Genomic DNA, 22,691 nt, shown 5'->3' with positions numbered 1-22,691 from the left:
AAGCGAGGCTTCCTTTTGAGGATGGATAAAGGGGCCGTTGGAGCTGCCATTGGCAAAAAGCCAGCGGCACCCGGGATTCCCAGCCAGTCTCCCATGCTGGTACTTGACGGGCCTTAAGCCGTGTAGCAGTCTGCGATCTGACGAGGGCAGGCACCTTCAGCTTAGAATGGCCGCTGACGAGCTCTGCTAAAGCGATGCTTCCTTTTGAGGATGGATAAAGGGGCCGTTGGAGCTGCCATTGGCAAAAAGCCAGCGGCACCCGGGATTCCCAGCCAGTCTCCCATGCTGGTACTTGCCGGGCCTTAAGCCGTGTAGCAGTCTGCGATCTGACGAGGGCAGGCACCTTCAGCTTAGAATGGCCGCTGACGAGCTCTGCTAAAGCGAGGCTTCCTTTTGAGGATGGATAAAGGGGCCGTTGGAGCTGCCATTGGCAAAAAGCCAGCGGCACCCGGGATTCCCAGCCAGTCTCCCATGCTGGTACTTGCCGGGCCTTAAGCCGTGTAGCAGTCTGCGATCTGACGAGGGCAGGCACCTTCAGCTTAGAATGGCCGCTGACGAGCTCTGCTAAAGCGAGGCTTCCTTTTGAGGATGGATAAAGGGGCCGTTGGAGCTGCCATTGGCAAAAAGCCAGCGGCACCCGGGATTCCCAGCCAGTCTCCCATGCTGGTACTTGCCGGGCCTTAAGCCGTGTAGCAGTCTGCGATCTGACGAGGGCAGGCACCTTCAGCTTAGAATGGCCGCTGACGAGCTCTGCTAAAGCGAGGCTTCCTTTTGAGGATGGATAAAGGGGCCGTTGGAGCTGCCATTGGCAAAAAGCCAGCGGCACCCGGGATTCCCAGCCAGTCTCCCATGCTGGTACTTGCCGGGCCTTAAGCCGTGTAGCAGTCTGCGATCTGACGAGGGCAGGCACCTTCAGCTTAGAATGGCCGCTGACGAGCTCTGCTAAAGCGAGGCTTCCTTTTGAGGATGGATAAAGGGGCCGTTGGAGCTGCCATTGGCAAAAAGCCAGCGGCACCCGGGATTCCCAGCCAGTCTCCCATGCTGGTACTTGCCGGGCCTTAAGCCGTGTAGCAGTCTGCGATCTGACGAGGGCAGGCACCTTCAGCTTAGAATGGCCGCTGACGAGCTCTGCTAAAGCGAGGCTTCCTTTTGAGGATGGATAAAGGGGCCGTTGGAGCTGCCATTGGCAAAAAGCCAGCGGCACCCGGGATTCCCAGCCAGTCTCCCATGCTGGTACTTGCCGGGCCTTAAGCCGTGTAGCAGTCTGCGATCTGACGAGGGCAGGCACCTTCAGCTTAGAATGGCCGCTGACGAGCTCTGCTAAAGCGAGGCTTCCTTTTGAGGATGGATAAAGGGGCCGTTGGAGCTGCCATTGGCAAAAAGCCAGCGGCACCCGGGATTCCCAGCCAGTCTCCCATGCTGGTACTTGCCGGGCCTTAAGCCGTGTAGCAGTCTGCGATCTGACGAGGGCAGGCACCTTCAGCTTAGAATGGCCGCTGACGAGCTCTGCTAAAGCGAGGCTTCCTTTTGAGGATGGATAAAGGGGCCGTTGGAGCTGCCATTGGCAAAAAGCCAGCGGCACCCGGGATTCCCAGCCAGTCTCCCATGCTGGTACTTGCCGGGCCTTAAGCCGTGTAGCAGTCTGCGATCTGACGAGGGCAGGCACCTTCAGCTTAGAATGGCCGCTGACGAGCTCTGCTAAAGCGAGGCTTCCTTTTGAGGATGGATAAAGGGGCCGTTGGAGCTGCCATTGGCAAAAAGCCAGCGGCACCCGGGATTCCCAGCCAGTCTCCCATGCTGGTACTTGCCGGGCCTTAAGCCGTGTAGCAGTCTGCGATCTGACGAGGGCAGGCACCTTCAGCTTAGAATGGCCGCTGACGAGCTCTGCTAAAGCGAGGCTTCCTTTTGAGGATGGATAAAGGGGCCGTTGGAGCTGCCATTGGCAAAAAGCCAGCGGCACCCGGGATTCCCAGCCAGTCTCCCATGCTGGTACTTGCCGGGCCTTAAGCCGTGTAGCAGTCTGCGATCTGACGAGGGCAGGCACCTTCAGCTTAGAATGGCCGCTGACGAGCTCTGCTAAAGCGAGGCTTCCTTTTGAGGATGGATAAAGGGGCCGTTGGAGCTGCCATTGGCAAAAAGCCAGCGGCACCCGGGATTCCCAGCCAGTCTCCCATGCTGGTACTTGCCGGGCCTTAAGCCGTGTAGCAGTCTGCGATCTGACGAGGGCAGGCACCTTCAGCTTAGAATGGCCGCTGACGAGCTCTGCTAAAGCGAGGCTTCCTTTTGAGGATGGATAAAGGGGCCGTTGGAGCTGCCATTGGCAAAAAGCCAGCGGCACCCGGGATTCCCAGCCAGTCTCCCATGCTGGTACTTGCCGGGCCTTAAGCCGTGTAGCAGTCTGCGATCTGACGAGGGCAGGCACCTTCAGCTTAGAATGGCCGCTGACGAGCTCTGCTAAAGCGAGGCTTCCTTTTGAGGATGGATAAAGGGGCCGTTGGAGCTGCCATTGGCAAAAAGCCAGCGGCACCCGGGATTCCCAGCCAGTCTCCCATGCTGGTACTTGCCGGGCCTTAAGCCGTGTAGCAGTCTGCGATCTGACGAGGGCAGGCACCTTCAGCTTAGAATGGCCGCTGACGAGCTCTGCTAAAGCGAGGCTTCCTTTTGAGGATGGATAAAGGGGCCGTTGGAGCTGCCATTGGCAAAAAGCCAGCGGCACCCGGGATTCCCAGCCAGTCTCCCATGCTGGTACTTGCCGGGCCTTAAGCCGTGTAGCAGTCTGCGATCTGACGAGGGCAGGCACCTTCAGCTTAGAATGGCCGCTGACGAGCTCTGCTAAAGCGAGGCTTCCTTTTGAGGATGGATAAAGGGGCCGTTGGAGCTGCCATTGGCAAAAAGCCAGCGGCACCCGGGATTCCCAGCCAGTCTCCCATGCTGGTACTTGCCGGGCCTTAAGCCGTGTAGCAGTCTGCGATCTGACGAGGGCAGGCACCTTCAGCTTAGAATGGCCGCTGACGAGCTCTGCTAAAGCGAGGCTTCCTTTTGAGGATGGATAAAGGGGCCGTTGGAGCTGCCATTGGCAAAAAGCCAGCGGCACCCGGGATTCCCAGCCAGTCTCCCATGCTGGTACTTGCCGGGCCTTAAGCCGTGTAGCAGTCTGCGATCTGACGAGGGCAGGCACCTTCAGCTTAGAATGGCCGCTGACGAGCTCTGCTAAAGCGAGGCTTCCTTTTGAGGATGGATAAAGGGGCCGTTGGAGCTGCCATTGGCAAAAAGCCAGCGGCACCCGGGATTCCCAGCCAGTCTCCCATGCTGGTACTTGCCGGGCCTTAAGCCGTGTAGCAGTCTGCGATCTGACGAGGGCAGGCACCTTCAGCTTAGAATGGCCGCTGACGAGCTCTGCTAAAGCGAGGCTTCCTTTTGAGGATGGATAAAGGGGCCGTTGGAGCTGCCATTGGCAAAAAGCCAGCGGCACCCGGGATTCCCAGCCAGTCTCCCATGCTGGTACTTGCCGGGCCTTAAGCCGTGTAGCAGTCTGCGATCTGACGAGGGCAGGCACCTTCAGCTTAGAATGGCCGCTGACGAGCTCTGCTAAAGCGAGGCTTCCTTTTGAGGATGGATAAAGGGGCCGTTGGAGCTGCCATTGGCAAAAAGCCAGCGGCACCCGGGATTCCCAGCCAGTCTCCCATGCTGGTACTTGCCGGGCCTTAAGCCGTGTAGCAGTCTGCGATCTGACGAGGGCAGGCACCTTCAGCTTAGAATGGCCGCTGACGAGCTCTGCTAAAGCGAGGCTTCCTTTTGAGGATGGATAAAGGGGCCGTTGGAGCTGCCATTGGCAAAAAGCCAGCGGCACCCGGGATTCCCAGCCAGTCTCCCATGCTGGTACTTGCCGGGCCTTAAGCCGTGTAGCAGTCTGCGATCTGACGAGGGCAGGCACCTTCAGCTTAGAATGGCCGCTGACGAGCTCTGCTAAAGCGAGGCTTCCTTTTGAGGATGGATAAAGGGGCCGTTGGAGCTGCCATTGGCAAAAAGCCAGCGGCACCCGGGATTCCCAGCCAGTCTCCCATGCTGGTACTTGCCGGGCCTTAAGCCGTGTAGCAGTCTGCGATCTGACGAGGGCAGGCACCTTCAGCTTAGAATGGCCGCTGACGAGCTCTGCTAAAGCGAGGCTTCCTTTTGAGGATGGATAAAGGGGCCGTTGGAGCTGCCATTGGCAAAAAGCCAGCGGCACCCGGGATTCCCAGCCAGTCTCCCATGCTGGTACTTGCCGGGCCTTAAGCCGTGTAGCAGTCTGCGATCTGACGAGGGCAGGCACCTTCAGCTTAGAATGGCCGCTGACGAGCTCTGCTAAAGCGAGGCTTCCTTTTGAGGATGGATAAAGGGGCCGTTGGAGCTGCCATTGGCAAAAAGCCAGCGGCACCCGGGATTCCCAGCCAGTCTCCCATGCTGGTACTTGCCGGGCCTTAAGCCGTGTAGCAGTCTGCGATCTGACGAGGGCAGGCACCTTCAGCTTAGAATGGCCGCTGACGAGCTCTGCTAAAGCGAGGCTTCCTTTTGAGGATGGATAAAGGGGCCGTTGGAGCTGCCATTGGCAAAAAGCCAGCGGCACCCGGGATTCCCAGCCAGTCTCCCATGCTGGTACTTGCCGGGCCTTAAGCCGTGTAGCAGTCTGCGATCTGACGAGGGCAGGCACCTTCAGCTTAGAATGGCCGCTGACGAGCTCTGCTAAAGCGAGGCTTCCTTTTGAGGATGGATAAAGGGGCCGTTGGAGCTGCCATTGGCAAAAAGCCAGCGGCACCCGGGATTCCCAGCCAGTCTCCCATGCTGGTACTTGCCGGGCCTTAAGCCGTGTAGCAGTCTGCGATCTGACGAGGGCAGGCACCTTCAGCTTAGAATGGCCGCTGACGAGCTCTGCTAAAGCGAGGCTTCCTTTTGAGGATGGATAAAGGGGCCGTTGGAGCTGCCATTGGCAAAAAGCCAGCGGCACCCGGGATTCCCAGCCAGTCTCCCATGCTGGTACTTGCCGGGCCTTAAGCCGTGTAGCAGTCTGCGATCTGACGAGGGCAGGCACCTTCAGCTTAGAATGGCCGCTGACGAGCTCTGCTAAAGCGAGGCTTCCTTTTGAGGATGGATAAAGGGGCCGTTGGAGCTGCCATTGGCAAAAAGCCAGCGGCACCCGGGATTCCCAGCCAGTCTCCCATGCTGGTACTTGCCGGGCCTTAAGCCGTGTAGCAGTCTGCGATCTGACGAGGGCAGGCACCTTCAGCTTAGAATGGCCGCTGACGAGCTCTGCTAAAGCGAGGCTTCCTTTTGAGGATGGATAAAGGGGCCGTTGGAGCTGCCATTGGCAAAAAGCCAGCGGCACCCGGGATTCCCAGCCAGTCTCCCATGCTGGTACTTGCCGGGCCTTAAGCCGTGTAGCAGTCTGCGATCTGACGAGGGCAGGCACCTTCAGCTTAGAATGGCCGCTGACGAGCTCTGCTAAAGCGAGGCTTCCTTTTGAGGATGGATAAAGGGGCCGTTGGAGCTGCCATTGGCAAAAAGCCAGCGGCACCCGGGATTCCCAGCCAGTCTCCCATGCTGGTACTTGCCGGGCCTTAAGCCGTGTAGCAGTCTGCGATCTGACGAGGGCAGGCACCTTCAGCTTAGAATGGCCGCTGACGAGCTCTGCTAAAGCGAGGCTTCCTTTTGAGGATGGATAAAGGGGCCGTTGGAGCTGCCATTGGCAAAAAGCCAGCGGCACCCGGGATTCCCAGCCAGTCTCCCATGCTGGTACTTGCCGGGCCTTAAGCCGTGTAGCAGTCTGCGATCTGACGAGGGCAGGCACCTTCAGCTTAGAATGGCCGCTGACGAGCTCTGCTAAAGCGAGGCTTCCTTTTGAGGATGGATAAAGGGGCCGTTGGAGCTGCCATTGGCAAAAAGCCAGCGGCACCCGGGATTCCCAGCCAGTCTCCCATGCTGGTACTTGCCGGGCCTTAAGCCGTGTAGCAGTCTGCGATCTGACGAGGGCAGGCACCTTCAGCTTAGAATGGCCGCTGACGAGCTCTGCTAAAGCGAGGCTTCCTTTTGAGGATGGATAAAGGGGCCGTTGGAGCTGCCATTGGCAAAAAGCCAGCGGCACCCGGGATTCCCAGCCAGTCTCCCATGCTGGTACTTGCCGGGCCTTAAGCCGTGTAGCAGTCTGCGATCTGACGAGGGCAGGCACCTTCAGCTTAGAATGGCCGCTGACGAGCTCTGCTAAAGCGAGGCTTCCTTTTGAGGATGGATAAAGGGGCCGTTGGAGCTGCCATTGGCAAAAAGCCAGCGGCACCCGGGATTCCCAGCCAGTCTCCCATGCTGGTACTTGCCGGGCCTTAAGCCGTGTAGCAGTCTGCGATCTGACGAGGGCAGGCACCTTCAGCTTAGAATGGCCGCTGACGAGCTCTGCTAAAGCGAGGCTTCCTTTTGAGGATGGATAAAGGGGCCGTTGGAGCTGCCATTGGCAAAAAGCCAGCGGCACCCGGGATTCCCAGCCAGTCTCCCATGCTGGTACTTGCCGGGCCTTAAGCCGTGTAGCAGTCTGCGATCTGACGAGGGCAGGCACCTTCAGCTTAGAATGGCCGCTGACGAGCTCTGCTAAAGCGAGGCTTCCTTTTGAGGATGGATAAAGGGGCCGTTGGAGCTGCCATTGGCAAAAAGCCAGCGGCACCCGGGATTCCCAGCCAGTCTCCCATGCTGGTACTTGCCGGGCCTTAAGCCGTGTAGCAGTCTGCGATCTGACGAGGGCAGGCACCTTCAGCTTAGAATGGCCGCTGACGAGCTCTGCTAAAGCGAGGCTTCCTTTTGAGGATGGATAAAGGGGCCGTTGGAGCTGCCATTGGCAAAAAGCCAGCGGCACCCGGGATTCCCAGCCAGTCTCCCATGCTGGTACTTGCCGGGCCTTAAGCCGTGTAGCAGTCTGCGATCTGACGAGGGCAGGCACCTTCAGCTTAGAATGGCCGCTGACGAGCTCTGCTAAAGCGAGGCTTCCTTTTGAGGATGGATAAAGGGGCCGTTGGAGCTGCCATTGGCAAAAAGCCAGCGGCACCCGGGATTCCCAGCCAGTCTCCCATGCTGGTACTTGCCGGGCCTTAAGCCGTGTAGCAGTCTGCGATCTGACGAGGGCAGGCACCTTCAGCTTAGAATGGCCGCTGACGAGCTCTGCTAAAGCGAGGCTTCCTTTTGAGGATGGATAAAGGGGCCGTTGGAGCTGCCATTGGCAAAAAGCCAGCGGCACCCGGGATTCCCAGCCAGTCTCCCATGCTGGTACTTGCCGGGCCTTAAGCCGTGTAGCAGTCTGCGATCTGACGAGGGCAGGCACCTTCAGCTTAGAATGGCCGCTGACGAGCTCTGCTAAAGCGAGGCTTCCTTTTGAGGATGGATAAAGGGGCCGTTGGAGCTGCCATTGGCAAAAAGCCAGCGGCACCCGGGATTCCCAGCCAGTCTCCCATGCTGGTACTTGCCGGGCCTTAAGCCGTGTAGCAGTCTGCGATCTGACGAGGGCAGGCACCTTCAGCTTAGAATGGCCGCTGACGAGCTCTGCTAAAGCGAGGCTTCCTTTTGAGGATGGATAAAGGGGCCGTTGGAGCTGCCATTGGCAAAAAGCCAGCGGCACCCGGGATTCCCAGCCAGTCTCCCATGCTGGTACTTGCCGGGCCTTAAGCCGTGTAGCAGTCTGCGATCTGACGAGGGCAGGCACCTTCAGCTTAGAATGGCCGCTGACGAGCTCTGCTAAAGCGAGGCTTCCTTTTGAGGATGGATAAAGGGGCCGTTGGAGCTGCCATTGGCAAAAAGCCAGCGGCACCCGGGATTCCCAGCCAGTCTCCCATGCTGGTACTTGCCGGGCCTTAAGCCGTGTAGCAGTCTGCGATCTGACGAGGGCAGGCACCTTCAGCTTAGAATGGCCGCTGACGAGCTCTGCTAAAGCGAGGCTTCCTTTTGAGGATGGATAAAGGGGCCGTTGGAGCTGCCATTGGCAAAAAGCCAGCGGCACCCGGGATTCCCAGCCAGTCTCCCATGCTGGTACTTGCCGGGCCTTAAGCCGTGTAGCAGTCTGCGATCTGACGAGGGCAGGCACCTTCAGCTTAGAATGGCCGCTGACGAGCTCTGCTAAAGCGAGGCTTCCTTTTGAGGATGGATAAAGGGGCCGTTGGAGCTGCCATTGGCAAAAAGCCAGCGGCACCCGGGATTCCCAGCCAGTCTCCCATGCTGGTACTTGCCGGGCCTTAAGCCGTGTAGCAGTCTGCGATCTGACGAGGGCAGGCACCTTCAGCTTAGAATGGCCGCTGACGAGCTCTGCTAAAGCGAGGCTTCCTTTTGAGGATGGATAAAGGGGCCGTTGGAGCTGCCATTGGCAAAAAGCCAGCGGCACCCGGGATTCCCAGCCAGTCTCCCATGCTGGTACTTGCCGGGCCTTAAGCCGTGTAGCAGTCTGCGATCTGACGAGGGCAGGCACCTTCAGCTTAGAATGGCCGCTGACGAGCTCTGCTAAAGCGAGGCTTCCTTTTGAGGATGGATAAAGGGGCCGTTGGAGCTGCCATTGGCAAAAAGCCAGCGGCACCCGGGATTCCCAGCCAGTCTCCCATGCTGGTACTTGCCGGGCCTTAAGCCGTGTAGCAGTCTGCGATCTGACGAGGGCAGGCACCTTCAGCTTAGAATGGCCGCTGACGAGCTCTGCTAAAGCGAGGCTTCCTTTTGAGGATGGATAAAGGGGCCGTTGGAGCTGCCATTGGCAAAAAGCCAGCGGCACCCGGGATTCCCAGCCAGTCTCCCATGCTGGTACTTGCCGGGCCTTAAGCCGTGTAGCAGTCTGCGATCTGACGAGGGCAGGCACCTTCAGCTTAGAATGGCCGCTGACGAGCTCTGCTAAAGCGAGGCTTCCTTTTGAGGATGGATAAAGGGGCCGTTGGAGCTGCCATTGGCAAAAAGCCAGCGGCACCCGGGATTCCCAGCCAGTCTCCCATGCTGGTACTTGCCGGGCCTTAAGCCGTGTAGCAGTCTGCGATCTGACGAGGGCAGGCACCTTCAGCTTAGAATGGCCGCTGACGAGCTCTGCTAAAGCGAGGCTTCCTTTTGAGGATGGATAAAGGGGCCGTTGGAGCTGCCATTGGCAAAAAGCCAGCGGCACCCGGGATTCCCAGCCAGTCTCCCATGCTGGTACTTGCCGGGCCTTAAGCCGTGTAGCAGTCTGCGATCTGACGAGGGCAGGCACCTTCAGCTTAGAATGGCCGCTGACGAGCTCTGCTAAAGCGAGGCTTCCTTTTGAGGATGGATAAAGGGGCCGTTGGAGCTGCCATTGGCAAAAAGCCAGCGGCACCCGGGATTCCCAGCCAGTCTCCCATGCTGGTACTTGCCGGGCCTTAAGCCGTGTAGCAGTCTGCGATCTGACGAGGGCAGGCACCTTCAGCTTAGAATGGCCGCTGACGAGCTCTGCTAAAGCGAGGCTTCCTTTTGAGGATGGATAAAGGGGCCGTTGGAGCTGCCATTGGCAAAAAGCCAGCGGCACCCGGGATTCCCAGCCAGTCTCCCATGCTGGTACTTGCCGGGCCTTAAGCCGTGTAGCAGTCTGCGATCTGACGAGGGCAGGCACCTTCAGCTTAGAATGGCCGCTGACGAGCTCTGCTAAAGCGAGGCTTCCTTTTGAGGATGGATAAAGGGGCCGTTGGAGCTGCCATTGGCAAAAAGCCAGCGGCACCCGGGATTCCCAGCCAGTCTCCCATGCTGGTACTTGCCGGGCCTTAAGCCGTGTAGCAGTCTGCGATCTGACGAGGGCAGGCACCTTCAGCTTAGAATGGCCGCTGACGAGCTCTGCTAAAGCGAGGCTTCCTTTTGAGGATGGATAAAGGGGCCGTTGGAGCTGCCATTGGCAAAAAGCCAGCGGCACCCGGGATTCCCAGCCAGTCTCCCATGCTGGTACTTGCCGGGCCTTAAGCCGTGTAGCAGTCTGCGATCTGACGAGGGCAGGCACCTTCAGCTTAGAATGGCCGCTGACGAGCTCTGCTAAAGCGAGGCTTCCTTTTGAGGATGGATAAAGGGGCCGTTGGAGCTGCCATTGGCAAAAAGCCAGCGGCACCCGGGATTCCCAGCCAGTCTCCCATGCTGGTACTTGCCGGGCCTTAAGCCGTGTAGCAGTCTGCGATCTGACGAGGGCAGGCACCTTCAGCTTAGAATGGCCGCTGACGAGCTCTGCTAAAGCGAGGCTTCCTTTTGAGGATGGATAAAGGGGCCGTTGGAGCTGCCATTGGCAAAAAGCCAGCGGCACCCGGGATTCCCAGCCAGTCTCCCATGCTGGTACTTGCCGGGCCTTAAGCCGTGTAGCAGTCTGCGATCTGACGAGGGCAGGCACCTTCAGCTTAGAATGGCCGCTGACGAGCTCTGCTAAAGCGAGGCTTCCTTTTGAGGATGGATAAAGGGGCCGTTGGAGCTGCCATTGGCAAAAAGCCAGCGGCACCCGGGATTCCCAGCCAGTCTCCCATGCTGGTACTTGCCGGGCCTTAAGCCGTGTAGCAGTCTGCGATCTGACGAGGGCAGGCACCTTCAGCTTAGAATGGCCGCTGACGAGCTCTGCTAAAGCGAGGCTTCCTTTTGAGGATGGATAAAGGGGCCGTTGGAGCTGCCATTGGCAAAAAGCCAGCGGCACCCGGGATTCCCAGCCAGTCTCCCATGCTGGTACTTGCCGGGCCTTAAGCCGTGTAGCAGTCTGCGATCTGACGAGGGCAGGCACCTTCAGCTTAGAATGGCCGCTGACGAGCTCTGCTAAAGCGAGGCTTCCTTTTGAGGATGGATAAAGGGGCCGTTGGAGCTGCCATTGGCAAAAAGCCAGCGGCACCCGGGATTCCCAGCCAGTCTCCCATGCTGGTACTTGCCGGGCCTTAAGCCGTGTAGCAGTCTGCGATCTGACGAGGGCAGGCACCTTCAGCTTAGAATGGCCGCTGACGAGCTCTGCTAAAGCGAGGCTTCCTTTTGAGGATGGATAAAGGGGCCGTTGGAGCTGCCATTGGCAAAAAGCCAGCGGCACCCGGGATTCCCAGCCAGTCTCCCATGCTGGTACTTGCCGGGCCTTAAGCCGTGTAGCAGTCTGCGATCTGACGAGGGCAGGCACCTTCAGCTTAGAATGGCCGCTGACGAGCTCTGCTAAAGCGAGGCTTCCTTTTGAGGATGGATAAAGGGGCCGTTGGAGCTGCCATTGGCAAAAAGCCAGCGGCACCCGGGATTCCCAGCCAGTCTCCCATGCTGGTACTTGCCGGGCCTTAAGCCGTGTAGCAGTCTGCGATCTGACGAGGGCAGGCACCTTCAGCTTAGAATGGCCGCTGACGAGCTCTGCTAAAGCGAGGCTTCCTTTTGAGGATGGATAAAGGGGCCGTTGGAGCTGCCATTGGCAAAAAGCCAGCGGCACCCGGGATTCCCAGCCAGTCTCCCATGCTGGTACTTGCCGGGCCTTAAGCCGTGTAGCAGTCTGCGATCTGACGAGGGCAGGCACCTTCAGCTTAGAATGGCCGCTGACGAGCTCTGCTAAAGCGAGGCTTCCTTTTGAGGATGGATAAAGGGGCCGTTGGAGCTGCCATTGGCAAAAAGCCAGCGGCACCCGGGATTCCCAGCCAGTCTCCCATGCTGGTACTTGCCGGGCCTTAAGCCGTGTAGCAGTCTGCGATCTGACGAGGGCAGGCACCTTCAGCTTAGAATGGCCGCTGACGAGCTCTGCTAAAGCGAGGCTTCCTTTTGAGGATGGATAAAGGGGCCGTTGGAGCTGCCATTGGCAAAAAGCCAGCGGCACCCGGGATTCCCAGCCAGTCTCCCATGCTGGTACTTGCCGGGCCTTAAGCCGTGTAGCAGTCTGCGATCTGACGAGGGCAGGCACCTTCAGCTTAGAATGGCCGCTGACGAGCTCTGCTAAAGCGAGGCTTCCTTTTGAGGATGGATAAAGGGGCCGTTGGAGCTGCCATTGGCAAAAAGCCAGCGGCACCCGGGATTCCCAGCCAGTCTCCCATGCTGGTACTTGCCGGGCCTTAAGCCGTGTAGCAGTCTGCGATCTGACGAGGGCAGGCACCTTCAGCTTAGAATGGCCGCTGACGAGCTCTGCTAAAGCGAGGCTTCCTTTTGAGGATGGATAAAGGGGCCGTTGGAGCTGCCATTGGCAAAAAGCCAGCGGCACCCGGGATTCCCAGCCAGTCTCCCATGCTGGTACTTGCCGGGCCTTAAGCCGTGTAGCAGTCTGCGATCTGACGAGGGCAGGCACCTTCAGCTTAGAATGGCCGCTGACGAGCTCTGCTAAAGCGAGGCTTCCTTTTGAGGATGGATAAAGGGGCCGTTGGAGCTGCCATTGGCAAAAAGCCAGCGGCACCCGGGATTCCCAGCCAGTCTCCCATGCTGGTACTTGCCGGGCCTTAAGCCGTGTAGCAGTCTGCGATCTGACGAGGGCAGGCACCTTCAGCTTAGAATGGCCGCTGACGAGCTCTGCTAAAGCGAGGCTTCCTTTTGAGGATGGATAAAGGGGCCGTTGGAGCTGCCATTGGCAAAAAGCCAGCGGCACCCGGGATTCCCAGCCAGTCTCCCATGCTGGTACTTGCCGGGCCTTAAGCCGTGTAGCAGTCTGCGATCTGACGAGGGCAGGCACCTTCAGCTTAGAATGGCCGCTGACGAGCTCTGCTAAAGCGAGGCTTCCTTTTGAGGATGGATAAAGGGGCCGTTGGAGCTGCCATTGGCAAAAAGCCAGCGGCACCCGGGATTCCCAGCCAGTCTCCCATGCTGGTACTTGCCGGGCCTTAAGCCGTGTAGCAGTCTGCGATCTGACGAGGGCAGGCACCTTCAGCTTAGAATGGCCGCTGACGAGCTCTGCTAAAGCGAGGCTTCCTTTTGAGGATGGATAAAGGGGCCGTTGGAGCTGCCATTGGCAAAAAGCCAGCGGCACCCGGGATTCCCAGCCAGTCTCCCATGCTGGTACTTGCCGGGCCTTAAGCCGTGTAGCAGTCTGCGATCTGACGAGGGCAGGCACCTTCAGCTTAGAATGGCCGCTGACGAGCTCTGCTAAAGCGAGGCTTCCTTTTGAGGATGGATAAAGGGGCCGTTGGAGCTGCCATTGGCAAAAAGCCAGCGGCACCCGGGATTCCCAGCCAGTCTCCCATGCTGGTACTTGCCGGGCCTTAAGCCGTGTAGCAGTCTGCGATCTGACGAGGGCAGGCACCTTCAGCTTAGAATGGCCGCTGACGAGCTCTGCTAAAGCGAGGCTTCCTTTTGAGGATGGATAAAGGGGCCGTTGGAGCTGCCATTGGCAAAAAGCCAGCGGCACCCGGGATTCCCAGCCAGTCTCCCATGCTGGTACTTGCCGGGCCTTAAGCCGTGTAGCAGTCTGCGATCTGACGAGGGCAGGCACCTTCAGCTTAGAATGGCCGCTGACGAGCTCTGCTAAAGCGAGGCTTCCTTTTGAGGATGGATAAAGGGGCCGTTGGAGCTGCCATTGGCAAAAAGCCAGCGGCACCCGGGATTCCCAGCCAGTCTCCCATGCTGGTACTTGCCGGGCCTTAAGCCGTGTAGCAGTCTGCGATCTGACGAGGGCAGGCACCTTCAGCTTAGAATGGCCGCTGACGAGCTCTGCTAAAGCGAGGCTTCCTTTTGAGGATGGATAAAGGGGCCGTTGGAGCTGCCATTGGCAAAAAGCCAGCGGCACCCGGGATTCCCAGCCAGTCTCCCATGCTGGTACTTGCCGGGCCTTAAGCCGTGTAGCAGTCTGCGATCTGACGAGGGCAGGCACCTTCAGCTTAGAATGGCCGCTGACGAGCTCTGCTAAAGCGAGGCTTCCTTTTGAGGATGGATAAAGGGGCCGTTGGAGCTGCCATTGGCAAAAAGCCAGCGGCACCCGGGATTCCCAGCCAGTCTCCCATGCTGGTACTTGCCGGGCCTTAAGCCGTGTAGCAGTCTGCGATCTGACGAGGGCAGGCACCTTCAGCTTAGAATGGCCGCTGACGAGCTCTGCTAAAGCGAGGCTTCCTTTTGAGGATGGATAAAGGGGCCGTTGGAGCTGCCATTGGCAAAAAGCCAGCGGCACCCGGGATTCCCAGCCAGTCTCCCATGCTGGTACTTGCCGGGCCTTAAGCCGTGTAGCAGTCTGCGATCTGACGAGGGCAGGCACCTTCAGCTTAGAATGGCCGCTGACGAGCTCTGCTAAAGCGAGGCTTCCTTTTGAGGATGGATAAAGGGGCCGTTGGAGCTGCCATTGGCAAAAAGCCAGCGGCACCCGGGATTCCCAGCCAGTCTCCCATGCTGGTACTTGCCGGGCCTTAAGCCGTGTAGCAGTCTGCGATCTGACGAGGGCAGGCACCTTCAGCTTAGAATGGCCGCTGACGAGCTCTGCTAAAGCGAGGCTTCCTTTTGAGGATGGATAAAGGGGCCGTTGGAGCTGCCATTGGCAAAAAGCCAGCGGCACCCGGGATTCCCAGCCAGTCTCCCATGCTGGTACTTGCCGGGCCTTAAGCCGTGTAGCAGTCTGCGATCTGACGAGGGCAGGCACCTTCAGCTTAGAATGGCCGCTGACGAGCTCTGCTAAAGCGAGGCTTCCTTTTGAGGATGGATAAAGGGGCCGTTGGAGCTGCCATTGGCAAAAAGCCAGCGGCACCCGGGATTCCCAGCCAGTCTCCCATGCTGGTACTTGCCGGGCCTTAAGCCGTGTAGCAGTCTGCGATCTGACGAGGGCAGGCACCTTCAGCTTAGAATGGCCGCTGACGAGCTCTGCTAAAGCGAGGCTTCCTTTTGAGGATGGATAAAGGGGCCGTTGGAGCTGCCATTGGCAAAAAGCCAGCGGCACCCGGGATTCCCAGCCAGTCTCCCATGCTGGTACTTGCCGGGCCTTAAGCCGTGTAGCAGTCTGCGATCTGACGAGGGCAGGCACCTTCAGCTTAGAATGGCCGCTGACGAGCTCTGCTAAAGCGAGGCTTCCTTTTGAGGATGGATAAAGGGGCCGTTGGAGCTGCCATTGGCAAAAAGCCAGCGGCACCCGGGATTCCCAGCCAGTCTCCCATGCTGGTACTTGCCGGGCCTTAAGCCGTGTAGCAGTCTGCGATCTGACGAGGGCAGGCACCTTCAGCTTAGAATGGCCGCTGACGAGCTCTGCTAAAGCGAGGCTTCCTTTTGAGGATGGATAAAGGGGCCGTTGGAGCTGCCATTGGCAAAAAGCCAGCGGCACCCGGGATTCCCAGCCAGTCTCCCATGCTGGTACTTGCCGGGCCTTAAGCCGTGTAGCAGTCTGCGATCTGACGAGGGCAGGCACCTTCAGCTTAGAATGGCCGCTGACGAGCTCTGCTAAAGCGAGGCTTCCTTTTGAGGATGGATAAAGGGGCCGTTGGAGCTGCCATTGGCAAAAAGCCAGCGGCACCCGGGATTCCCAGCCAGTCTCCCATGCTGGTACTTGCCGGGCCTTAAGCCGTGTAGCAGTCTGCGATCTGACGAGGGCAGGCACCTTCAGCTTAGAATGGCCGCTGACGAGCTCTGCTAAAGCGAGGCTTCCTTTTGAGGATGGATAAAGGGGCCGTTGGAGCTGCCATTGGCAAAAAGCCAGCGGCACCCGGGATTCCCAGCCAGTCTCCCATGCTGGTACTTGCCGGGCCTTAAGCCGTGTAGCAGTCTGCGATCTGACGAGGGCAGGCACCTTCAGCTTAGAATGGCCGCTGACGAGCTCTGCTAAAGCGAGGCTTCCTTTTGAGGATGGATAAAGGGGCCGTTGGAGCTGCCATTGGCAAAAAGCCAGCGGCACCCGGGATTCCCAGCCAGTCTCCCATGCTGGTACTTGCCGGGCCTTAAGCCGTGTAGCAGTCTGCGATCTGACGAGGGCAGGCACCTTCAGCTTAGAATGGCCGCTGACGAGCTCTGCTAAAGCGAGGCTTCCTTTTGAGGATGGATAAAGGGGCCGTTGGAGCTGCCATTGGCAAAAAGCCAGCGGCACCCGGGATTCCCAGCCAGTCTCCCATGCTGGTACTTGCCGGGCCTTAAGCCGTGTAGCAGTCTGCGATCTGACGAGGGCAGGCACCTTCAGCTTAGAATGGCCGCTGACGAGCTCTGCTAAAGCGAGGCTTCCTTTTGAGGATGGATAAAGGGGCCGTTGGAGCTGCCATTGGCAAAAAGCCAGCGGCACCCGGGATTCCCAGCCAGTCTCCCATGCTGGTACTTGCCGGGCCTTAAGCCGTGTAGCAGTCTGCGATCTGACGAGGGCAGGCACCTTCAGCTTAGAATGGCCGCTGACGAGCTCTGCTAAAGCGAGGCTTCCTTTTGAGGATGGATAAAGGGGCCGTTGGAGCTGCCATTGGCAAAAAGCCAGCGGCACCCGGGATTCCCAGCCAGTCTCCCATGCTGGTACTTGCCGGGCCTTAAGCCGTGTAGCAGTCTGCGATCTGACGAGGGCAGGCACCTTCAGCTTAGAATGGCCGCTGACGAGCTCTGCTAAAGCGAGGCTTCCTTTTGAGGATGGATAAAGGGGCCGTTGGAGCTGCCATTGGCAAAAAGCCAGCGGCACCCGGGATTCCCAGCCAGTCTCCCATGCTGGTACTTGCCGGGCCTTAAGCCGTGTAGCAGTCTGCGATCTGACGAGGGCAGGCACCTTCAGCTTAGAATGGCCGCTGACGAGCTCTGCTAAAGCGAGGCTTCCTTTTGAGGATGGATAAAGGGGCCGTTGGAGCTGCCATTGGCAAAAAGCCAGCGGCACCCGGGATTCCCAGCCAGTCTCCCATGCTGGTACTTGCCGGGCCTTAAGCCGTGTAGCAGTCTGCGATCTGACGAGGGCAGGCACCTTCAGCTTAGAATGGCCGCTGACGAGCTCTGCTAAAGCGAGGCTTCCTTTTGAGGATGGATAAAGGGGCCGTTGGAGCTGCCATTGGCAAAAAGCCAGCGGCACCCGGGATTCCCAGCCAGTCTCCCATGCTGGTACTTGCCGGGCCTTAAGCCGTGTAGCAGTCTGCGATCTGACGAGGGCAGGCACCTTCAGCTTAGAATGGCCGCTGACGAGCTCTGCTAAAGCGAGGCTTCCTTTTGAGGATGGATAAAGGGGCCGTTGGAGCTGCCATTGGCAAAAAGCCAGCGGCACCCGGGATTCCCAGCCAGTCTCCCATGCTGGTACTTGCCGGGCCTTAAGCCGTGTAGCAGTCTGCGATCTGACGAGGGCAGGCACCTTCAGCTTAGAATGGCCGCTGACGAGCTCTGCTAAAGCGAGGCTTCCTTTTGAGGATGGATAAAGGGGCCGTTGGAGCTGCCATTGGCAAAAAGCCAGCGGCACCCGGGATTCCCAGCCAGTCTCCCATGCTGGTACTTGCCGGGCCTTAAGCCGTGTAGCAGTCTGCGATCTGACGAGGGCAGGCACCTTCAGCTTAGAATGGCCGCTGACGAGCTCTGCTAAAGCGAGGCTTCCTTTTGAGGATGGATAAAGGGGCCGTTGGAGCTGCCATTGGCAAAAAGCCAGCGGCACCCGGGATTCCCAGCCAGTCTCCCATGCTGGTACTTGCCGGGCCTTAAGCCGTGTAGCAGTCTGCGATCTGACGAGGGCAGGCACCTTCAGCTTAGAATGGCCGCTGACGAGCTCTGCTAAAGCGAGGCTTCCTTTTGAGGATGGATAAAGGGGCCGTTGGAGCTGCCATTGGCAAAAAGCCAGCGGCACCCGGGATTCCCAGCCAGTCTCCCATGCTGGTACTTGCCGGGCCTTAAGCCGTGTAGCAGTCTGCGATCTGACGAGGGCAGGCACCTTCAGCTTAGAATGGCCGCTGACGAGCTCTGCTAAAGCGAGGCTTCCTTTTGAGGATGGATAAAGGGGCCGTTGGAGCTGCCATTGGCAAAAAGCCAGCGGCACCCGGGATTCCCAGCCAGTCTCCCATGCTGGTACTTGCCGGGCCTTAAGCCGTGTAGCAGTCTGCGATCTGACGAGGGCAGGCACCTTCAGCTTAGAATGGCCGCTGACGAGCTCTGCTAAAGCGAGGCTTCCTTTTGAGGATGGATAAAGGGGCCGTTGGAGCTGCCATTGGCAAAAAGCCAGCGGCACCCGGGATTCCCAGCCAGTCTCCCATGCTGGTACTTGCCGGGCCTTAAGCCGTGTAGCAGTCTGCGATCTGACGAGGGCAGGCACCTTCAGCTTAGAATGGCCGCTGACGAGCTCTGCTAAAGCGAGGCTTCCTTTTGAGGATGGATAAAGGGGCCGTTGGAGCTGCCATTGGCAAAAAGCCAGCGGCACCCGGGATTCCCAGCCAGTCTCCCATGCTGGTACTTGCCGGGCCTTAAGCCGTGTAGCAGTCTGCGATCTGACGAGGGCAGGCACCTTCAGCTTAGAATGGCCGCTGACGAGCTCTGCTAAAGCGAGGCTTCCTTTTGAGGATGGATAAAGGGGCCGTTGGAGCTGCCATTGGCAAAAAGCCAGCGGCACCCGGGATTCCCAGCCAGTCTCCCATGCTGGTACTTGCCGGGCCTTAAGCCGTGTAGCAGTCTGCGATCTGACGAGGGCAGGCACCTTCAGCTTAGAATGGCCGCTGACGAGCTCTGCTAAAGCGAGGCTTCCTTTTGAGGATGGATAAAGGGGCCGTTGGAGCTGCCATTGGCAAAAAGCCAGCGGCACCCGGGATTCCCAGCCAGTCTCCCATGCTGGTACTTGCCGGGCCTTAAGCCGTGTAGCAGTCTGCGATCTGACGAGGGCAGGCACCTTCAGCTTAGAATGGCCGCTGACGAGCTCTGCTAAAGCGAGGCTTCCTTTTGAGGATGGATAAAGGGGCCGTTGGAGCTGCCATTGGCAAAAAGCCAGCGGCACCCGGGATTCCCAGCCAGTCTCCCATGCTGGTACTTGCCGGGCCTTAAGCCGTGTAGCAGTCTGCGATCTGACGAGGGCAGGCACCTTCAGCTTAGAATGGCCGCTGACGAGCTCTGCTAAAGCGAGGCTTCCTTTTGAGGATGGATAAAGGGGCCGTTGGAGCTGCCATTGGCAAAAAGCCAGCGGCACCCGGGATTCCCAGCCAGTCTCCCATGCTGGTACTTGCCGGGCCTTAAGCCGTGTAGCAGTCTGCGATCTGACGAGGGCAGGCACCTTCAGCTTAGAATGGCCGCTGACGAGCTCTGCTAAAGCGAGGCTTCCTTTTGAGGATGGATAAAGGGGCCGTTGGAGCTGCCATTGGCAAAAAGCCAGCGGCACCCGGGATTCCCAGCCAGTCTCCCATGCTGGTACTTGCCGGGCCTTAAGCCGTGTAGCAGTCTGCGATCTGACGAGGGCAGGCACCTTCAGCTTAGAATGGCCGCTGACGAGCTCTGCTAAAGCGAGGCTTCCTTTTGAGGATGGATAAAGGGGCCGTTGGAGCTGCCATTGGCAAAAAGCCAGCGGCACCCGGGATTCCCAGCCAGTCTCCCATGCTGGTACTTGCCGGGCCTTAAGCCGTGTAGCAGTCTGCGATCTGACGAGGGCAGGCACCTTCAGCTTAGAATGGCCGCTGACGAGCTCTGCTAAAGCGAGGCTTCCTTTTGAGGATGGATAAAGGGGCCGTTGGAGCTGCCATTGGCAAAAAGCCAGCGGCACCCGGGATTCCCAGCCAGTCTCCCATGCTGGTACTTGCCGGGCCTTAAGCCGTGTAGCAGTCTGCGATCTGACGAGGGCAGGCACCTTCAGCTTAGAATGGCCGCTGACGAGCTCTGCTAAAGCGAGGCTTCCTTTTGAGGATGGATAAAGGGGCCGTTGGAGCTGCCATTGGCAAAAAGCCAGCGGCACCCGGGATTCCCAGCCAGTCTCCCATGCTGGTACTTGCCGGGCCTTAAGCCGTGTAGCAGTCTGCGATCTGACGAGGGCAGGCACCTTCAGCTTAGAATGGCCGCTGACGAGCTCTGCTAAAGCGAGGCTTCCTTTTGAGGATGGATAAAGGGGCCGTTGGAGCTGCCATTGGCAAAAAGCCAGCGGCACCCGGGATTCCCAGCCAGTCTCCCATGCTGGTACTTGCCGGGCCTTAAGCCGTGTAGCAGTCTGCGATCTGACGAGGGCAGGCACCTTCAGCTTAGAATGGCCGCTGACGAGCTCTGCTAAAGCGAGGCTTCCTTTTGAGGATGGATAAAGGGGCCGTTGGAGCTGCCATTGGCAAAAAGCCAGCGGCACCCGGGATTCCCAGCCAGTCTCCCATGCTGGTACTTGCCGGGCCTTAAGCCGTGTAGCAGTCTGCGATCTGACGAGGGCAGGCACCTTCAGCTTAGAATGGCCGCTGACGAGCTCTGCTAAAGCGAGGCTTCCTTTTGAGGATGGATAAAGGGGCCGTTGGAGCTGCCATTGGCAAAAAGCCAGCGGCACCCGGGATTCCCAGCCAGTCTCCCATGCTGGTACTTGCCGGGCCTTAAGCCGTGTAGCAGTCTGCGATCTGACGAGGGCAGGCACCTTCAGCTTAGAATGGCCGCTGACGAGCTCTGCTAAAGCGAGGCTTCCTTTTGAGGATGGATAAAGGGGCCGTTGGAGCTGCCATTGGCAAAAAGCCAGCGGCACCCGGGATTCCCAGCCAGTCTCCCATGCTGGTACTTGCCGGGCCTTAAGCCGTGTAGCAGTCTGCGATCTGACGAGGGCAGGCACCTTCAGCTTAGAATGGCCGCTGACGAGCTCTGCTAAAGCGAGGCTTCCTTTTGAGGATGGATAAAGGGGCCGTTGGAGCTGCCATTGGCAAAAAGCCAGCGGCACCCGGGATTCCCAGCCAGTCTCCCATGCTGGTACTTGCCGGGCCTTAAGCCGTGTAGCAGTCTGCGATCTGACGAGGGCAGGCACCTTCAGCTTAGAATGGCCGCTGACGAGCTCTGCTAAAGCGAGGCTTCCTTTTGAGGATGGATAAAGGGGCCGTTGGAGCTGCCATTGGCAAAAAGCCAGCGGCACCCGGGATTCCCAGCCAGTCTCCCATGCTGGTACTTGCCGGGCCTTAAGCCGTGTAGCAGTCTGCGATCTGACGAGGGCAGGCACCTTCAGCTTAGAATGGCCGCTGACGAGCTCTGCTAAAGCGAGGCTTCCTTTTGAGGATGGATAAAGGGGCCGTTGGAGCTGCCATTGGCAAAAAGCCAGCGGCACCCGGGATTCCCAGCCAGTCTCCCATGCTGGTACTTGCCGGGCCTTAAGCCGTGTAGCAGTCTGCGATCTGACGAGGGCAGGCACCTTCAGCTTAGAATGGCCGCTGACGAGCTCTGCTAAAGCGAGGCTTCCTTTTGAGGATGGATAAAGGGGCCGTTGGAGCTGCCATTGGCAAAAAGCCAGCGGCACCCGGGATTCCCAGCCAGTCTCCCATGCTGGTACTTGCCGGGCCTTAAGCCGTGTAGCAGTCTGCGATCTGACGAGGGCAGGCACCTTCAGCTTAGAATGGCCGCTGACGAGCTCTGCTAAAGCGAGGCTTCCTTTTGAGGATGGATAAAGGGGCCGTTGGAGCTGCCATTGGCAAAAAGCCAGCGGCACCCGGGATTCCCAGCCAGTCTCCCATGCTGGTACTTGCCGGGCCTTAAGCCGTGTAGCAGTCTGCGATCTGACGAGGGCAGGCACCTTCAGCTTAGAATGGCCGCTGACGAGCTCTGCTAAAGCGAGGCTTCCTTTTGAGGATGGATAAAGGGGCCGTTGGAGCTGCCATTGGCAAAAAGCCAGCGGCACCCGGGATTCCCAGCCAGTCTCCCATGCTGGTACTTGCCGGGCCTTAAGCCGTGTAGCAGTCTGCGATCTGACGAGGGCAGGCACCTTCAGCTTAGAATGGCCGCTGACGAGCTCTGCTAAAGCGAGGCTTCCTTTTGAGGATGGATAAAGGGGCCGTTGGAGCTGCCATTGGCAAAAAGCCAGCGGCACCCGGGATTCCCAGCCAGTCTCCCATGCTGGTACTTGCCGGGCCTTAAGCCGTGTAGCAGTCTGCGATCTGACGAGGGCAGGCACCTTCAGCTTAGAATGGCCGCTGACGAGCTCTGCTAAAGCGAGGCTTCCTTTTGAGGATGGATAAAGGGGCCGTTGGAGCTGCCATTGGCAAAAAGCCAGCGGCACCCGGGATTCCCAGCCAGTCTCCCATGCTGGTACTTGCCGGGCCTTAAGCCGTGTAGCAGTCTGCGATCTGACGAGGGCAGGCACCTTCAGCTTAGAATGGCCGCTGACGAGCTCTGCTAAAGCGAGGCTTCCTTTTGAGGATGGATAAAGGGGCCGTTGGAGCTGCCATTGGCAAAAAGCCAGCGGCACCCGGGATTCCCAGCCAGTCTCCCATGCTGGTACTTGCCGGGCCTTAAGCCGTGTAGCAGTCTGCGATCTGACGAGGGCAGGCACCTTCAGCTTAGAATGGCCGCTGACGAGCTCTGCTAAAGCGAGGCTTCCTTTTGAGGATGGATAAAGGGGCCGTTGGAGCTGCCATTGGCAAAAAGCCAGCGGCACCCGGGATTCCCAGCCAGTCTCCCATGCTGGTACTTGCCGGGCCTTAAGCCGTGTAGCAGTCTGCGATCTGACGAGGGCAGGCACCTTCAGCTTAGAATGGCCGCTGACGAGCTCTGCTAAAGCGAGGCTTCCTTTTGAGGATGGATAAAGGGGCCGTTGGAGCTGCCATTGGCAAAAAGCCAGCGGCACCCGGGATTCCCAGCCAGTCTCCCATGCTGGTACTTGCCGGGCCTTAAGCCGTGTAGCAGTCTGCGATCTGACGAGGGCAGGCACCTTCAGCTTAGAATGGCCGCTGACGAGCTCTGCTAAAGCGAGGCTT

General features: G+C 58.7%; 119 pseudogenes; all 119 read right to left on the bottom strand.

Moving 5' to 3' along the window:
* Positions 1-247: 247 nt before the first annotated feature.
* Positions 248-367, bottom strand: LOC138778025 (5S ribosomal RNA; annotated as a pseudogene).
* A 69-nt stretch (positions 368-436) lies between these two features.
* Positions 437-556, bottom strand: LOC138778024 (5S ribosomal RNA; annotated as a pseudogene).
* A 69-nt stretch (positions 557-625) lies between these two features.
* On the bottom strand, positions 626-745 carry LOC138778022 (5S ribosomal RNA; annotated as a pseudogene).
* Positions 746-814: 69 nt separating this feature from the next.
* Positions 815-934, bottom strand: LOC138778020 (5S ribosomal RNA; annotated as a pseudogene).
* Positions 935-1,003: 69 nt separating this feature from the next.
* On the bottom strand, positions 1,004-1,123 carry LOC138778019 (5S ribosomal RNA; annotated as a pseudogene).
* Positions 1,124-1,192: 69 nt separating this feature from the next.
* Positions 1,193-1,312, bottom strand: LOC138778018 (5S ribosomal RNA; annotated as a pseudogene).
* Positions 1,313-1,381: 69 nt separating this feature from the next.
* On the bottom strand, positions 1,382-1,501 carry LOC138778017 (5S ribosomal RNA; annotated as a pseudogene).
* A 69-nt stretch (positions 1,502-1,570) lies between these two features.
* On the bottom strand, positions 1,571-1,690 carry LOC138778016 (5S ribosomal RNA; annotated as a pseudogene).
* Positions 1,691-1,759: 69 nt separating this feature from the next.
* Positions 1,760-1,879, bottom strand: LOC138778014 (5S ribosomal RNA; annotated as a pseudogene).
* A 69-nt stretch (positions 1,880-1,948) lies between these two features.
* LOC138778013 (5S ribosomal RNA) lies at positions 1,949-2,068 on the bottom strand (annotated as a pseudogene).
* A 69-nt stretch (positions 2,069-2,137) lies between these two features.
* LOC138778012 (5S ribosomal RNA) lies at positions 2,138-2,257 on the bottom strand (annotated as a pseudogene).
* Positions 2,258-2,326: 69 nt separating this feature from the next.
* On the bottom strand, positions 2,327-2,446 carry LOC138778011 (5S ribosomal RNA; annotated as a pseudogene).
* A 69-nt stretch (positions 2,447-2,515) lies between these two features.
* On the bottom strand, positions 2,516-2,635 carry LOC138778010 (5S ribosomal RNA; annotated as a pseudogene).
* Positions 2,636-2,704: 69 nt separating this feature from the next.
* LOC138778008 (5S ribosomal RNA) lies at positions 2,705-2,824 on the bottom strand (annotated as a pseudogene).
* Positions 2,825-2,893: 69 nt separating this feature from the next.
* On the bottom strand, positions 2,894-3,013 carry LOC138778006 (5S ribosomal RNA; annotated as a pseudogene).
* Positions 3,014-3,082: 69 nt separating this feature from the next.
* Positions 3,083-3,202, bottom strand: LOC138778005 (5S ribosomal RNA; annotated as a pseudogene).
* Positions 3,203-3,271: 69 nt separating this feature from the next.
* On the bottom strand, positions 3,272-3,391 carry LOC138778004 (5S ribosomal RNA; annotated as a pseudogene).
* Positions 3,392-3,460: 69 nt separating this feature from the next.
* Positions 3,461-3,580, bottom strand: LOC138778003 (5S ribosomal RNA; annotated as a pseudogene).
* A 69-nt stretch (positions 3,581-3,649) lies between these two features.
* On the bottom strand, positions 3,650-3,769 carry LOC138778002 (5S ribosomal RNA; annotated as a pseudogene).
* A 69-nt stretch (positions 3,770-3,838) lies between these two features.
* On the bottom strand, positions 3,839-3,958 carry LOC138778001 (5S ribosomal RNA; annotated as a pseudogene).
* A 69-nt stretch (positions 3,959-4,027) lies between these two features.
* On the bottom strand, positions 4,028-4,147 carry LOC138778000 (5S ribosomal RNA; annotated as a pseudogene).
* A 69-nt stretch (positions 4,148-4,216) lies between these two features.
* Positions 4,217-4,336, bottom strand: LOC138777999 (5S ribosomal RNA; annotated as a pseudogene).
* Positions 4,337-4,405: 69 nt separating this feature from the next.
* Positions 4,406-4,525, bottom strand: LOC138777998 (5S ribosomal RNA; annotated as a pseudogene).
* Positions 4,526-4,594: 69 nt separating this feature from the next.
* On the bottom strand, positions 4,595-4,714 carry LOC138777996 (5S ribosomal RNA; annotated as a pseudogene).
* A 69-nt stretch (positions 4,715-4,783) lies between these two features.
* LOC138777995 (5S ribosomal RNA) lies at positions 4,784-4,903 on the bottom strand (annotated as a pseudogene).
* A 69-nt stretch (positions 4,904-4,972) lies between these two features.
* On the bottom strand, positions 4,973-5,092 carry LOC138777994 (5S ribosomal RNA; annotated as a pseudogene).
* Positions 5,093-5,161: 69 nt separating this feature from the next.
* LOC138777993 (5S ribosomal RNA) lies at positions 5,162-5,281 on the bottom strand (annotated as a pseudogene).
* Positions 5,282-5,350: 69 nt separating this feature from the next.
* LOC138777992 (5S ribosomal RNA) lies at positions 5,351-5,470 on the bottom strand (annotated as a pseudogene).
* A 69-nt stretch (positions 5,471-5,539) lies between these two features.
* On the bottom strand, positions 5,540-5,659 carry LOC138777990 (5S ribosomal RNA; annotated as a pseudogene).
* Positions 5,660-5,728: 69 nt separating this feature from the next.
* On the bottom strand, positions 5,729-5,848 carry LOC138777989 (5S ribosomal RNA; annotated as a pseudogene).
* A 69-nt stretch (positions 5,849-5,917) lies between these two features.
* Positions 5,918-6,037, bottom strand: LOC138777988 (5S ribosomal RNA; annotated as a pseudogene).
* Positions 6,038-6,106: 69 nt separating this feature from the next.
* LOC138777987 (5S ribosomal RNA) lies at positions 6,107-6,226 on the bottom strand (annotated as a pseudogene).
* Positions 6,227-6,295: 69 nt separating this feature from the next.
* Positions 6,296-6,415, bottom strand: LOC138777986 (5S ribosomal RNA; annotated as a pseudogene).
* A 69-nt stretch (positions 6,416-6,484) lies between these two features.
* Positions 6,485-6,604, bottom strand: LOC138777983 (5S ribosomal RNA; annotated as a pseudogene).
* A 69-nt stretch (positions 6,605-6,673) lies between these two features.
* On the bottom strand, positions 6,674-6,793 carry LOC138777982 (5S ribosomal RNA; annotated as a pseudogene).
* A 69-nt stretch (positions 6,794-6,862) lies between these two features.
* LOC138777981 (5S ribosomal RNA) lies at positions 6,863-6,982 on the bottom strand (annotated as a pseudogene).
* Positions 6,983-7,051: 69 nt separating this feature from the next.
* LOC138777980 (5S ribosomal RNA) lies at positions 7,052-7,171 on the bottom strand (annotated as a pseudogene).
* Positions 7,172-7,240: 69 nt separating this feature from the next.
* Positions 7,241-7,360, bottom strand: LOC138777979 (5S ribosomal RNA; annotated as a pseudogene).
* A 69-nt stretch (positions 7,361-7,429) lies between these two features.
* LOC138777978 (5S ribosomal RNA) lies at positions 7,430-7,549 on the bottom strand (annotated as a pseudogene).
* Positions 7,550-7,618: 69 nt separating this feature from the next.
* Positions 7,619-7,738, bottom strand: LOC138777977 (5S ribosomal RNA; annotated as a pseudogene).
* A 69-nt stretch (positions 7,739-7,807) lies between these two features.
* LOC138777976 (5S ribosomal RNA) lies at positions 7,808-7,927 on the bottom strand (annotated as a pseudogene).
* Positions 7,928-7,996: 69 nt separating this feature from the next.
* Positions 7,997-8,116, bottom strand: LOC138777975 (5S ribosomal RNA; annotated as a pseudogene).
* Positions 8,117-8,185: 69 nt separating this feature from the next.
* On the bottom strand, positions 8,186-8,305 carry LOC138777973 (5S ribosomal RNA; annotated as a pseudogene).
* A 69-nt stretch (positions 8,306-8,374) lies between these two features.
* Positions 8,375-8,494, bottom strand: LOC138777971 (5S ribosomal RNA; annotated as a pseudogene).
* Positions 8,495-8,563: 69 nt separating this feature from the next.
* Positions 8,564-8,683, bottom strand: LOC138777970 (5S ribosomal RNA; annotated as a pseudogene).
* A 69-nt stretch (positions 8,684-8,752) lies between these two features.
* Positions 8,753-8,872, bottom strand: LOC138777969 (5S ribosomal RNA; annotated as a pseudogene).
* A 69-nt stretch (positions 8,873-8,941) lies between these two features.
* On the bottom strand, positions 8,942-9,061 carry LOC138777968 (5S ribosomal RNA; annotated as a pseudogene).
* A 69-nt stretch (positions 9,062-9,130) lies between these two features.
* Positions 9,131-9,250, bottom strand: LOC138777967 (5S ribosomal RNA; annotated as a pseudogene).
* Positions 9,251-9,319: 69 nt separating this feature from the next.
* Positions 9,320-9,439, bottom strand: LOC138777966 (5S ribosomal RNA; annotated as a pseudogene).
* Positions 9,440-9,508: 69 nt separating this feature from the next.
* LOC138777965 (5S ribosomal RNA) lies at positions 9,509-9,628 on the bottom strand (annotated as a pseudogene).
* Positions 9,629-9,697: 69 nt separating this feature from the next.
* LOC138777964 (5S ribosomal RNA) lies at positions 9,698-9,817 on the bottom strand (annotated as a pseudogene).
* A 69-nt stretch (positions 9,818-9,886) lies between these two features.
* On the bottom strand, positions 9,887-10,006 carry LOC138777963 (5S ribosomal RNA; annotated as a pseudogene).
* A 69-nt stretch (positions 10,007-10,075) lies between these two features.
* On the bottom strand, positions 10,076-10,195 carry LOC138777962 (5S ribosomal RNA; annotated as a pseudogene).
* Positions 10,196-10,264: 69 nt separating this feature from the next.
* Positions 10,265-10,384, bottom strand: LOC138777960 (5S ribosomal RNA; annotated as a pseudogene).
* Positions 10,385-10,453: 69 nt separating this feature from the next.
* LOC138777959 (5S ribosomal RNA) lies at positions 10,454-10,573 on the bottom strand (annotated as a pseudogene).
* Positions 10,574-10,642: 69 nt separating this feature from the next.
* LOC138777958 (5S ribosomal RNA) lies at positions 10,643-10,762 on the bottom strand (annotated as a pseudogene).
* A 69-nt stretch (positions 10,763-10,831) lies between these two features.
* LOC138777957 (5S ribosomal RNA) lies at positions 10,832-10,951 on the bottom strand (annotated as a pseudogene).
* Positions 10,952-11,020: 69 nt separating this feature from the next.
* LOC138777956 (5S ribosomal RNA) lies at positions 11,021-11,140 on the bottom strand (annotated as a pseudogene).
* Positions 11,141-11,209: 69 nt separating this feature from the next.
* LOC138777955 (5S ribosomal RNA) lies at positions 11,210-11,329 on the bottom strand (annotated as a pseudogene).
* Positions 11,330-11,398: 69 nt separating this feature from the next.
* On the bottom strand, positions 11,399-11,518 carry LOC138777954 (5S ribosomal RNA; annotated as a pseudogene).
* A 69-nt stretch (positions 11,519-11,587) lies between these two features.
* LOC138777953 (5S ribosomal RNA) lies at positions 11,588-11,707 on the bottom strand (annotated as a pseudogene).
* A 69-nt stretch (positions 11,708-11,776) lies between these two features.
* Positions 11,777-11,896, bottom strand: LOC138777952 (5S ribosomal RNA; annotated as a pseudogene).
* Positions 11,897-11,965: 69 nt separating this feature from the next.
* Positions 11,966-12,085, bottom strand: LOC138777951 (5S ribosomal RNA; annotated as a pseudogene).
* Positions 12,086-12,154: 69 nt separating this feature from the next.
* LOC138777949 (5S ribosomal RNA) lies at positions 12,155-12,274 on the bottom strand (annotated as a pseudogene).
* Positions 12,275-12,343: 69 nt separating this feature from the next.
* LOC138777948 (5S ribosomal RNA) lies at positions 12,344-12,463 on the bottom strand (annotated as a pseudogene).
* A 69-nt stretch (positions 12,464-12,532) lies between these two features.
* LOC138777947 (5S ribosomal RNA) lies at positions 12,533-12,652 on the bottom strand (annotated as a pseudogene).
* Positions 12,653-12,721: 69 nt separating this feature from the next.
* LOC138777946 (5S ribosomal RNA) lies at positions 12,722-12,841 on the bottom strand (annotated as a pseudogene).
* Positions 12,842-12,910: 69 nt separating this feature from the next.
* Positions 12,911-13,030, bottom strand: LOC138777945 (5S ribosomal RNA; annotated as a pseudogene).
* Positions 13,031-13,099: 69 nt separating this feature from the next.
* Positions 13,100-13,219, bottom strand: LOC138777944 (5S ribosomal RNA; annotated as a pseudogene).
* Positions 13,220-13,288: 69 nt separating this feature from the next.
* Positions 13,289-13,408, bottom strand: LOC138777943 (5S ribosomal RNA; annotated as a pseudogene).
* Positions 13,409-13,477: 69 nt separating this feature from the next.
* On the bottom strand, positions 13,478-13,597 carry LOC138777942 (5S ribosomal RNA; annotated as a pseudogene).
* A 69-nt stretch (positions 13,598-13,666) lies between these two features.
* LOC138777941 (5S ribosomal RNA) lies at positions 13,667-13,786 on the bottom strand (annotated as a pseudogene).
* A 69-nt stretch (positions 13,787-13,855) lies between these two features.
* On the bottom strand, positions 13,856-13,975 carry LOC138777940 (5S ribosomal RNA; annotated as a pseudogene).
* A 69-nt stretch (positions 13,976-14,044) lies between these two features.
* Positions 14,045-14,164, bottom strand: LOC138777938 (5S ribosomal RNA; annotated as a pseudogene).
* Positions 14,165-14,233: 69 nt separating this feature from the next.
* Positions 14,234-14,353, bottom strand: LOC138777937 (5S ribosomal RNA; annotated as a pseudogene).
* A 69-nt stretch (positions 14,354-14,422) lies between these two features.
* On the bottom strand, positions 14,423-14,542 carry LOC138777936 (5S ribosomal RNA; annotated as a pseudogene).
* A 69-nt stretch (positions 14,543-14,611) lies between these two features.
* Positions 14,612-14,731, bottom strand: LOC138777935 (5S ribosomal RNA; annotated as a pseudogene).
* Positions 14,732-14,800: 69 nt separating this feature from the next.
* On the bottom strand, positions 14,801-14,920 carry LOC138777934 (5S ribosomal RNA; annotated as a pseudogene).
* A 69-nt stretch (positions 14,921-14,989) lies between these two features.
* On the bottom strand, positions 14,990-15,109 carry LOC138777932 (5S ribosomal RNA; annotated as a pseudogene).
* A 69-nt stretch (positions 15,110-15,178) lies between these two features.
* On the bottom strand, positions 15,179-15,298 carry LOC138777931 (5S ribosomal RNA; annotated as a pseudogene).
* Positions 15,299-15,367: 69 nt separating this feature from the next.
* Positions 15,368-15,487, bottom strand: LOC138777930 (5S ribosomal RNA; annotated as a pseudogene).
* Positions 15,488-15,556: 69 nt separating this feature from the next.
* On the bottom strand, positions 15,557-15,676 carry LOC138777929 (5S ribosomal RNA; annotated as a pseudogene).
* A 69-nt stretch (positions 15,677-15,745) lies between these two features.
* On the bottom strand, positions 15,746-15,865 carry LOC138777928 (5S ribosomal RNA; annotated as a pseudogene).
* A 69-nt stretch (positions 15,866-15,934) lies between these two features.
* LOC138777926 (5S ribosomal RNA) lies at positions 15,935-16,054 on the bottom strand (annotated as a pseudogene).
* Positions 16,055-16,123: 69 nt separating this feature from the next.
* LOC138777925 (5S ribosomal RNA) lies at positions 16,124-16,243 on the bottom strand (annotated as a pseudogene).
* Positions 16,244-16,312: 69 nt separating this feature from the next.
* LOC138777924 (5S ribosomal RNA) lies at positions 16,313-16,432 on the bottom strand (annotated as a pseudogene).
* A 69-nt stretch (positions 16,433-16,501) lies between these two features.
* On the bottom strand, positions 16,502-16,621 carry LOC138777923 (5S ribosomal RNA; annotated as a pseudogene).
* A 69-nt stretch (positions 16,622-16,690) lies between these two features.
* LOC138777922 (5S ribosomal RNA) lies at positions 16,691-16,810 on the bottom strand (annotated as a pseudogene).
* Positions 16,811-16,879: 69 nt separating this feature from the next.
* LOC138777921 (5S ribosomal RNA) lies at positions 16,880-16,999 on the bottom strand (annotated as a pseudogene).
* Positions 17,000-17,068: 69 nt separating this feature from the next.
* LOC138777920 (5S ribosomal RNA) lies at positions 17,069-17,188 on the bottom strand (annotated as a pseudogene).
* Positions 17,189-17,257: 69 nt separating this feature from the next.
* LOC138777919 (5S ribosomal RNA) lies at positions 17,258-17,377 on the bottom strand (annotated as a pseudogene).
* Positions 17,378-17,446: 69 nt separating this feature from the next.
* On the bottom strand, positions 17,447-17,566 carry LOC138777918 (5S ribosomal RNA; annotated as a pseudogene).
* A 69-nt stretch (positions 17,567-17,635) lies between these two features.
* Positions 17,636-17,755, bottom strand: LOC138777916 (5S ribosomal RNA; annotated as a pseudogene).
* A 69-nt stretch (positions 17,756-17,824) lies between these two features.
* LOC138777914 (5S ribosomal RNA) lies at positions 17,825-17,944 on the bottom strand (annotated as a pseudogene).
* Positions 17,945-18,013: 69 nt separating this feature from the next.
* On the bottom strand, positions 18,014-18,133 carry LOC138777913 (5S ribosomal RNA; annotated as a pseudogene).
* A 69-nt stretch (positions 18,134-18,202) lies between these two features.
* On the bottom strand, positions 18,203-18,322 carry LOC138777912 (5S ribosomal RNA; annotated as a pseudogene).
* Positions 18,323-18,391: 69 nt separating this feature from the next.
* LOC138777911 (5S ribosomal RNA) lies at positions 18,392-18,511 on the bottom strand (annotated as a pseudogene).
* A 69-nt stretch (positions 18,512-18,580) lies between these two features.
* LOC138777910 (5S ribosomal RNA) lies at positions 18,581-18,700 on the bottom strand (annotated as a pseudogene).
* A 69-nt stretch (positions 18,701-18,769) lies between these two features.
* Positions 18,770-18,889, bottom strand: LOC138777909 (5S ribosomal RNA; annotated as a pseudogene).
* A 69-nt stretch (positions 18,890-18,958) lies between these two features.
* Positions 18,959-19,078, bottom strand: LOC138777908 (5S ribosomal RNA; annotated as a pseudogene).
* A 69-nt stretch (positions 19,079-19,147) lies between these two features.
* Positions 19,148-19,267, bottom strand: LOC138777907 (5S ribosomal RNA; annotated as a pseudogene).
* Positions 19,268-19,336: 69 nt separating this feature from the next.
* On the bottom strand, positions 19,337-19,456 carry LOC138777906 (5S ribosomal RNA; annotated as a pseudogene).
* Positions 19,457-19,525: 69 nt separating this feature from the next.
* LOC138777905 (5S ribosomal RNA) lies at positions 19,526-19,645 on the bottom strand (annotated as a pseudogene).
* Positions 19,646-19,714: 69 nt separating this feature from the next.
* LOC138777903 (5S ribosomal RNA) lies at positions 19,715-19,834 on the bottom strand (annotated as a pseudogene).
* Positions 19,835-19,903: 69 nt separating this feature from the next.
* LOC138777902 (5S ribosomal RNA) lies at positions 19,904-20,023 on the bottom strand (annotated as a pseudogene).
* A 69-nt stretch (positions 20,024-20,092) lies between these two features.
* LOC138777901 (5S ribosomal RNA) lies at positions 20,093-20,212 on the bottom strand (annotated as a pseudogene).
* Positions 20,213-20,281: 69 nt separating this feature from the next.
* On the bottom strand, positions 20,282-20,401 carry LOC138777900 (5S ribosomal RNA; annotated as a pseudogene).
* A 69-nt stretch (positions 20,402-20,470) lies between these two features.
* On the bottom strand, positions 20,471-20,590 carry LOC138777899 (5S ribosomal RNA; annotated as a pseudogene).
* Positions 20,591-20,659: 69 nt separating this feature from the next.
* Positions 20,660-20,779, bottom strand: LOC138777897 (5S ribosomal RNA; annotated as a pseudogene).
* Positions 20,780-20,848: 69 nt separating this feature from the next.
* LOC138777896 (5S ribosomal RNA) lies at positions 20,849-20,968 on the bottom strand (annotated as a pseudogene).
* A 69-nt stretch (positions 20,969-21,037) lies between these two features.
* Positions 21,038-21,157, bottom strand: LOC138777895 (5S ribosomal RNA; annotated as a pseudogene).
* Positions 21,158-21,226: 69 nt separating this feature from the next.
* LOC138777894 (5S ribosomal RNA) lies at positions 21,227-21,346 on the bottom strand (annotated as a pseudogene).
* A 69-nt stretch (positions 21,347-21,415) lies between these two features.
* On the bottom strand, positions 21,416-21,535 carry LOC138777893 (5S ribosomal RNA; annotated as a pseudogene).
* A 69-nt stretch (positions 21,536-21,604) lies between these two features.
* Positions 21,605-21,724, bottom strand: LOC138777891 (5S ribosomal RNA; annotated as a pseudogene).
* A 69-nt stretch (positions 21,725-21,793) lies between these two features.
* Positions 21,794-21,913, bottom strand: LOC138777890 (5S ribosomal RNA; annotated as a pseudogene).
* Positions 21,914-21,982: 69 nt separating this feature from the next.
* LOC138777889 (5S ribosomal RNA) lies at positions 21,983-22,102 on the bottom strand (annotated as a pseudogene).
* Positions 22,103-22,171: 69 nt separating this feature from the next.
* Positions 22,172-22,291, bottom strand: LOC138777888 (5S ribosomal RNA; annotated as a pseudogene).
* A 69-nt stretch (positions 22,292-22,360) lies between these two features.
* On the bottom strand, positions 22,361-22,480 carry LOC138777887 (5S ribosomal RNA; annotated as a pseudogene).
* A 69-nt stretch (positions 22,481-22,549) lies between these two features.
* LOC138777886 (5S ribosomal RNA) lies at positions 22,550-22,669 on the bottom strand (annotated as a pseudogene).
* Between the last annotated feature and the right edge of the window lie 22 nt (positions 22,670-22,691).

Source organism: Dendropsophus ebraccatus, unplaced genomic scaffold (assembly GCF_027789765.1).
Source record: "Dendropsophus ebraccatus isolate aDenEbr1 unplaced genomic scaffold, aDenEbr1.pat pat_scaffold_609_ctg1, whole genome shotgun sequence".
Taxonomy (NCBI): Eukaryota; Metazoa; Chordata; class Amphibia; order Anura; family Hylidae; genus Dendropsophus; species Dendropsophus ebraccatus.
Note: the sequence above shows the minus strand (reverse complement) of the source record. Positions and strands in the feature narration are given on the sequence as shown.